Source organism: Mustela putorius, unplaced genomic scaffold, assembly GCF_011764305.1.
Source record: "Mustela putorius furo isolate JIRA1106 unplaced genomic scaffold, ASM1176430v1.1 tig00000196_pilon_pilon_pilon, whole genome shotgun sequence".
NCBI classification, from domain to species: Eukaryota; Metazoa; Chordata; class Mammalia; order Carnivora; family Mustelidae; genus Mustela; species Mustela putorius.
Window position 1 is genome coordinate 8,355,526 of NW_025421310.1, and position 9,542 is coordinate 8,365,067.

Below are 9,542 nucleotides of genomic sequence, written 5' to 3' on the forward strand. Positions count from 1 at the left end.
ATATCCATAGAAAAAGGCATTTTCAATTTTGACTTATGTTCAGTCACAGTAAAACTGTAAGGAATCTCCATTAAAATCAATCATGAAGAGGTGTAATGAAAAATATTATGAATAAGGACTTAAGTGCCATCAAAATATGTGATCTGCTACTGATATACTCCTCTTCTTACACAGAATTCAAGGTTATAATCAATTCTTTAGAGCAAAGCAGAGAAGCAAGTAACTTCCCTTTCTAAATAAGCAAATGCCATCAAAGTTGTAAAGTATGCAGACAATCATTTTATAAGAATGTATTAAATGGATTAAATCCAGATACATTCTGAGTAAAATTGTTAAAAAAAAAAAAAAAGCCTTACAATTGGGGTGCAAGGGTGGCTCAGTGGGCTAAAGCCTCTACTTTCCTCTCAGGTCATGATCCCAGGATCCCTGCGACCTAGCCCCGCATGGGGCTCTTTGCTCAGCAGGGAGCCTGCTTCCCTTCCTCTCTCTCTGCCTGCCTCTCTGCGTACTTGTGATCTCTGTCTGTCAAATAAATAATAAATAAAATCTTAAAATTAAAAAAAAAAAGACTTATGATTAATTGTCCCTGAACTAAAATTCCATTTATGGGGCACCTGGGTGGCTCAGTGGGTTAAGCCGCTGCCTTCGGCTCAGGTCATGATCTCAGGGTCCTGGGATCGAGTCCCGCATCGGGCTCTCTGCTCAGCAGGGAGCCTGCTTCCTCTCTCTCTCTGCCTGCCTCTCTGCCTACTTGTGATCTCTCTCTGTCAAATAAATAAATAAAATCTTTTAAAAAAAATCATTCATATATTTTATTCTGTAGATTTTTTTAGTTAAAATTGGGCTTATTTTGGTTTTGCCTATTCCATAATAATGTGCTTCCTTTTGTGTGGGATTTTCCACAAAATTAGTTAGTTGTGTTTTTTTTTTTTTAATCTATATTTTTTTAATAGGAAGACAGTTTTCAACACTTTTGAACAATGCGAATGTAACTCAAATATGAACCAGGCTTATGCCCTTTCCAAATAATATTATGTTTGTATTTGTCTATGTAAATATTACCCAGACATTGTTTGTAACTCATGTTATGTATTTCTGGTGGTTATGAATATTCTAGCATATCTAGGTGAGTTGTTATAATGCTAGCATTAATTTCTACATCTGTATTGTTGAATTTATATTCTCTTTGTATAAGAAGCACTTTTGGGGTAATCAAAAGTAATTCTTACATTTCTTTTAAAGATTTTATTTATTTGACAAAGAGAGATGACAAGTAGGCAGAGAGGAAGGCAGAGAGAGTGGAGGAAGCAGGCTCCCTGCTGAGCAGAGAGCCCGATGCAGGGCTTAGTCCCAGGACCCTGGGATCATGACCTGACCCAAAGGCAGAGGCTTAGCCCACTGAGCCACCCAGGCGCCCCGAAGCCTTTAGTTTTTCATGTCAACCCTCTGCCCCCTTTCACTCTCCTATCTTTATGGGGTCCTCTTAATGTACATATCGGTCCACTTACAGGACTCTTATGAGTCCCAGACCCTGTCTTTTTTGACATTTTTCTTTGATCTTGATCTTGAAGACAAGTGTCTTTAGATTGTCTGATTCTTTCTTTTGCTTGGGCAAGTCTGTGGGTGACCCACTGGTGTGTTTTTAACTTCCGTCATTGTGTTCTTTAACTCCCTTTTGCTGCTTGGCTGATTGTTATACTTAGTCTCTTTGGGTTTACATTTTGGTCATGACCTGTTTTCTGATCTCATTGAGTTACATACCTGCTTTCTCTTCCTTTCTCCATGTGCATCTTTATGATGGTTAATTCTTTGCCATGCAAGTAAGAGTTCTTTATTAACTGAGGGTTTTTTTGTGGGATTTCTTTTGTTCTCATGAGGGGAACACATTTTTCTATTTCTTTTATCACCTTGTGATCTTCTGTTGACTTTTCATAATTAAAAAAAAAAAAGCCTCTGGACCCAGGTTTATGGACTTGCTTTGTAGAAAAGAACACAGACAATAGTACTTAGGGCATCTGTCACACATAATCTGGACATTTGTCATGTCTAAATTTTGTAGTTTCCCAGGTTACCAAAGTGAAGTTTCTTCTTTATAGACCACAATACCTTCCTTTCTCTGTTTCCCTTCAGATTGTCCATTGTTTGAAGAAATAGTCAACCTTTGTCTGAGTAGCTACCACACTGCTTCTTCCAATCTTAATTAGTTGGTCTTCTCTTTCAATCTGAACTTGATTTGGTTACAGATCTGTCAGTTTTTAATTTTTTTTTCTTGAAAACTAAATCCTCCTATTAATACATTCCTATTCTTGCTAAATTCTATTTTCTTCATTTTTGTTTTATGTTGAATTTCCTTTCTTCCAGGGGTGCCAGGATGGCTTGTGTTTAAGCCTTTGACTTCTGTTCAGGTCATGATCTCGGGGTCCTGGGACTCAGTCCTGTTTCAGGCTCCCTGTTCAGCAAGGAATCGATTTGCCCCTCTCCTTTTGACCCTCACCTCACTCATGCTCTCCCTCTCTGTCTCTCTCTCTCTGACTCAAATAAATCTTCAAAAATATTCCTTCCTTCTGCTGATTTTAGGCTTCTAATATGCTACTTTTCCTGATTAATTTGATATAGAGGAGAGTGATTTGTGTTAGACCCTGACAATACTATAGACTTTTCTATGAAGCTGTGTGGTCAGTATGTTGTGTGCAAATTGATGTGTCCACAGAGGAACAAAGTCCTGATGCTTCCTTCTCAGACATCATGCTGACGTTCTCTGATTGTAGTAAGTGGAATGAGTTGACTTTTCTGTTTTTCAATATCTTTCAGCTGTATCTTCACAGGGCACCCTGAGCTTCCTGCCAGAGCCATGCAAAGAAGCTTCATTTCAAGATGTATCCATGGGTCGATATAAACATAGCATCCTTGAGAAGTTACACCTAATAATAGACTGGGATAATGATCGTAAAGGATATATCCAAATTGAGACTACTGCCCATAATAGTGAGAGATACAAAATACTTTGTAAAACCTTCCTTTTTAAGTCCATTAGTTCTGCAAGGCAGGGTGTTTCTGTCAGCAGGAGCTCCACTCAAACACTCAAACGTCCATATTTATCGATGGAGAATGTGGAACATCTGGAAAGTTACCGAGCCTGTGCTGAACATAATGATTTGAACAATTCTGAAAATAGGATTGGATTGACCATTCATTCAAATATTTCTAAACTTCAGAGATTTCAACATGGAGAAACAACTGCTAAGTGGGATCCATTTGAGAGGTCCTTCACTAAAGACTCAACCCTTCCAAATTCCCAGAGCATTTTCAAAGGAGAGGGAATTGCTCAAGGCAGTGAATCTGAGAAAAAAATTCATGAAGGCTCAAATGTTAAGAAACATCTGAGGACTCATTTTGCAGAGAACCATTTCAAACGTATTAAACATGGGGAAGTCTTTTCTCAAAGATCCATCCTTCTGTCTAACAGTATGCATATAAGGGATTGGCCGAATGAATGTGAAAGAGATTTTAAGCAGTGCTCCAGTTTTAGTGATCATCCAAAAATTTATATGGGAAAAAACCCATCCAGATATAAGAAGCCTGGGAACACGTTTAGTCAGTCATTGGGGACACATATACATAAGACAATCTGTAGTGGAGAGAAACCTTACAAAAGTAAAGAATACAGCACAGACGTTAAATTGCCATCAACCCTTACTCACCATCACAGAATTCATACTGGAGAGAAACCTTTCCAATGTCAAGAATGTGGGAAGGCCTTTAAGCACAGCTCAAGTCTTACTCACCATCACAGAATTCATAGTGGAGGGAAACCTTACCAATGTCAAGAATGTGGCAAGGCTTTTAACCGCAGCACAAGTTTTATTCAACATCACAGAATTCATACTGGAGAGAAACCTTACCAATGTCAAGAATGTGGGAAGGCCTTTAACCAGTCTTCACACCTTACTCAACATCAGAGAATTCATACAGGAGAGAAACCTTACCAATGTCAAGAATGTGGCAAGGCCTTTAACTACAGCTCAAGTCTTACTCGACATCACAGAATTCATACTGGAGAGAAACCTTACCAATGTCAAGAATGTGGCAAGGCCTTTAGCAATTCTTCACACCTTACTCAACATAACAGCATTCATACTGGAGAGAAACCTTTCCAATGTCAAGAATGTGGCAAGGCCTTTAACCGGATATCACGGCTTACTGAACATCACAGAATTCATACTGGAGAGAAACCTTACCAATGTGTAGAATGTAGCAAGGCCTTTAACGGGGAATCCAACCTTACTCGACATCACAGAATTCATACTGGTGAGAAACCATACAAATGTGAAGAATGTGGCAAGGCCTTTAGGCAGCATTCAAAACTTATTCAACATTACAGAATTCATACTGGAGAGAAACCTTACAAATGTGAAGAATGTGGCAAGGCCTTTAGGCAGCAGTCAAACCTTCTTGAGCATTGCAGAATTCATTTTAGAGAGAAACCTTACAAATGTAAAGGGTGTGGGAAGGCGTTTATCCATCAGTCAGGCCTTACTACACATTACAGAGTTCATACTGGAGAGAAACCTTAGAAATATGTAGAATGTGGCAAAGCCTTTAACTGGATGTCACACCTTACTGAACATCACAGAATTCCTACTGGAACTAGTCCTAACAAATTTGAAGACTGAGAGAATTTGGGAGGACTGCTGAACTCTTAACCCCACATCAGAGAATTCAATTTGGAGAGTGATTATACACATGTAAAGAATGTGGCAAGACCTTTAAGCAATGCTAAACCCTTGTTCCTTATCCAAGAATGTATAGTGGAGGTGATTCTACAAATAGAAAAATACAGCAAACCCTTTCTTAGTGCTCAAGCCTCTCCCAGCATTACAGAATTCATAGTAGAGAGAAATCTTCTATGTGTAAGAATGTGGTAAAGCTTTTGGACTCCCAACACTTAAGTCAGCATCCCAGAGTTCATACTGTGGAGAAATACTAGAAATGGAAAGAACATGGCAGGCCTCTGGCTGGAAGTCATAACTTGCTCAACATCACTGTTACCATCCAGGAACAAGACTGTAATATGTAAAGACAGTGGCCAAGCCTTTAACTAGAATTCAGTCCTTACTTGGTGTCCCAAGATGCAGTCTTGGCTCAAACTCTACAAACATAATGAATGAGGAAAGACTGTCTCTTACAGTTTAGGAAACATCAGAGAGTTCAGAGAAGAAAAGGAACTTGACAGATAAAAGTCCATAGATACGTATTTAGTTGAACATCAAATGTCAGTAAATGTCATAGAATTTCCAGAACAAAGCAGTACACTAGTCACTCTCTTCTTAGATTATATCAAAAAAGTCTTAATGCAAAATTAGTTAGATAATGTATGTGCTATTATGCTTCAAAAGATAGAAGGGATTTTCACATGAGTATAATTTCAGTGTGTTTGTGTTTCCATGGACCCTATATGAGATTTGTGACTTGCAATTATTCATGTGTTTCTATTCTTAGAACTCTTCAGAAAATTCATTTATTCCTAGTGAGTGTGTGAAAGTATGTGGGTCATTGTTATTACATCAGGGATATGAGATGCTCTTCTTCTTTATGTAGGATTCATGCATATCTAATTTTCCATGGAAGATGAAGGACTGTGTAACATACAATATATGAGGAAAATCTAAATGAATATTCCTCCTGTGGTTATAACAGTGATATAGATCCTCATGAAGTAATTGTTCAGGACATCATTCTCCATTTATTAAAACTAAAAAAATTGTGACTATTACCAATTACATGTTTTACTAATTGGTGTTTTTAATGAAAACAAGATGGCAGTCTTCACAATAGTAATTGTTAGAGAGTATGAGTTGGCGGGTTTGAAATGAAGAAATCCTGACAGATATCAGAGAATAGCTAACTTATGTAAAATGACATACACTCATACATCCACATTCTTAGAGAATTACCAGAGTCCTGAAAGTGTTTTCATATGAAATACTAAGCTGGTAAGAAGTTAAAATAGAGTACTGTCAGATGTCTTCTCCAAGCCTCACGGTAATGACAAAATCAGAACAATGTAGTAGATACAGAAGACATAAAGAGAAAATCTAAGTATTCCCTTCTTTAAAATCATCAAATCACAATGATAGCTAATGAATAAGAAAGCGATGAATAATTCTAAACAGCCAGACTGTAACTCCATACTTGCACTAATACTTGCTTCAAATATAAAGGGCCTAAATTCTTGAATCCAAAGATACAGATTGCCTGAAAGGAAAGAAATACCAGACCCAACCATATACAGTCTTCAAGAGAATCACTTCAGCTTTAAGAACACTGACTGAAAGTCCAAGTGTGGAAAAGAATATTCCCTGCAAATGGAATTGAAAAGAAAGCAGGTTAGCTCTGCTTACATCAGTGAAAATAAACTTTAAGCCAGAGAGTGTAGTAAAACATGGCAAAGCTCATTTAACATAACGGGCTGACTTTGTGTAGTATTCATAATGATGTATTTTTTGGCAGAATGTCAAAAAAGACTTCCCCCATTGTTTTGATTTTGGAAGAACAGGGCAGTTTTTCTTTAGATTCAGTTGCAAATGATAGGCATCCTTAGCCTTAGTTGTGATAATGGATTTAGTCCAAGCTGGGGGTTTTTTGGAAATGTACATCTTCCCGTAAGAAACCCTTATATTCTAGATGCTTCAACGTTTCTAGCATGGCTTACCTATGACCATGCATTTACTAAATATAAAAGGTTCACTCCTTTAATTGTGGAGAAAGGTAGCTAACACATGTAGTTATTATAAAGTTTTTTCTGGTGAGATAAACAACACCAGGCAAAGTGGGTGCAAGGCAAGATTTATTAAAAACATTCTCCGGCAAAGTTTCATGGCTCAGGAGAAGGGGAGCCAGGAAAGTCGCACCAGGAGGAGGTGGGCACCCTCAGGTGAGGTTCTGCGACTCTGGAAAGCAGAGTGGTGGAAGTCACACCCAAGGCAGGGAGAAGGGACCTTTTAAGGGGCCTCGAGGGGAGTTCAGGGGTCTTTTGGCAAGTTTCCCTTATTTGGTATTTCACCTGCTCATCAGGGTTCCATTGGTCCGTGGGAGCCCAGGACCGGAGGGTTTTCAGATTCCTGCTTGGGTCCTTGTTCTCTTGTCCGAGCTCAGGTTTTGTGGTGGGGACTTTCACCATCTTAAGTAGCCCTTCCTTTCTGCCAGCCCAACAGTTATGATTTGTCACATTAAAGCTGTAGGTTTGGGGTGCCTGGGTGGCTCAGTGGGCTGCCTTTGGCTCAGGTCGTGATCTCAGGGTCCTGGGATCGAGTCCCACATCGGGCTCTCTGCTCAGCAGGGAGCCTGCTTCCCTCTCTCTCCCTCTGCCTGCCTCTCTGTCTACTTGTGATCTCTGTCTGTCAAATAAATAAATAAAATCTTTTAATAAAAAAAAAGCTGTAGGTTTGTGTATTCATGTAGAGTCTGTAGTGACAAGACATTTCTCTTTATTTCTTTCTGCTCCTTGAGCAAAGAACAGTCTTTGTGCATTGCATGGTTGCGTTGATTTGTCAAAATTTGGATACATAGGAGTCACTTAACTTTTAAAGACTAATTTGTTTGATCTAAAGTATTCTTTAACATTTTTCAAATGAATGCTTTTCCTTAAAAAGAATAAAGTAGTAAAGGGGTCAATTCAATAAACAGATACAACTTTTATAATTATTTATGCATTCAACATAAAAGCACATAACACGTGAAGCAGCTATTAGCAGACAAGAACAGAGGAAGATAACAGCAATACATTAGAAGGGGACTTCGATATTGCGCCTTCAATAATGGGTAGATTATCCAGACCAAAAATCAGTAAGGGAACATCAGATCAATGATAAGAGGCAGGCAGACGTCCAACAGTATCCAACAGTGTCTGAGAACACATTCTTCTCACATGCACATGGAGCATTCTCCAGTATAGAGTATGTGTTGGACCACACAACAAGGCTTAATAAGTTTATGATTGAAATGATATCAAGCACCTTTTCCAACCACTATGATGTGAAACTAGAAGTCAATTAGAAGTACAAAATGAGAAAATTCACAAATATGTGAAAAATAATCAGGCAACTTTATAATAGCCAAAAGAATGGAAGTACCTTGAACATCGTCAGGTGAGTAGATAATGGGAATATTTACAATGTATACTGGATAGAATTAAAATACATTTGAAAGTTGCTTAGACAATAGCTCTTAAAAATTCTTAATCACATGAAAATTTGTAAGTCTCTGAGGTGATAACTTTTGCAATATATGTAAACCATAGGGCACATTAAAATATGTATTATATCTCAATGAGACTGAAAAACTATGAAATAAGCCAATTAATAGTTTCCTAGCCACAGGCATAAGAGGATAGGGATGGTGATAGAGTATGAATTCTCTTTAAGAGGTAGTTCAATACAAAATTGACTATGGTGTGCTTGCACCAGTGCGTGAGGTAGTCAAAAACCTCTCTGCACATTTGTTGTACAATTTTATTCATTTGACACTTGGAACACAAATGGGGAGGCCTGGGAGAGGGAAAAGTAGACTCCCCAACTAGCAGGGAGCCAGAGGTGGGCCTCAATCCCAGGACTCTGGTATTATGATTGAGCCACCCAGGCACCCCATCTGTTCCACTTGTACATTTTATTTTTTTTAAGATTTTTTTTTATTTATTTGAGAGAGTGTGTGAGAGAGAATATGAGAGGGGAGAGGGTCAGAGGGAGAAGCAGACTCCCCAGTGAGTGGGGAGCCCAATGTGGGACTCAATCCCGGGACTCCAAAATCATGACCTGAGCTGAAAGCAGTTGCTTAACCAACTGAGCCACCCAGGCACCCCCACTTGTACATTTTAAATGGGTGAATTATACACCATGGAAATTGTGTGCAAATAAAAATATTACAAGGAACCCCAAATAAGACATGCCTATATAAGAAGACTTAGTATTATAATATCTGAAGACTACATAAATTCATCTATTAAACACACACACACTTGTAAGTTTTCAATGGAAATTTAGGATTTAACTTTCTTGTGCATCTTAAGTTTTGTGATGATACAAAAGCAATTTTCAAATGCACACAGGAAAGAAGGTCTGTCAACGTACACATACATGAGTTACATTCAATGCTTTGATGTTGGATGAAGAAAATGTAGAGATGTGAAAATCTGTCAGTTTAAGAATCAGTAGAATGGATATCTGTAATTCTGTGTTTTTAATATCTATATTTCTATAGATCTCTGTTTCTCTATATATCTCTACATATATAAAAGAAAGGAAAGCTTTCTTTATGAATTGCCTAACCTAAGTGTGACAGAAGGCAAGTCTGATGTCAGCAAGGAAGTTCCAGCAGGCCAAAAGGCCAGGGAAGAGCTGATGTTGAAGCTGGAGAATCTGAAGACGGTCTGGAGACAGAGTTAGGTCAGTAGGAAAAGCACCTTTGGAAGATACAGCTAATTACTATGTTCTCCAGAATAGACTGTCTAGTAACTGGTATGGATTTATTTGCATATAACTTTAATA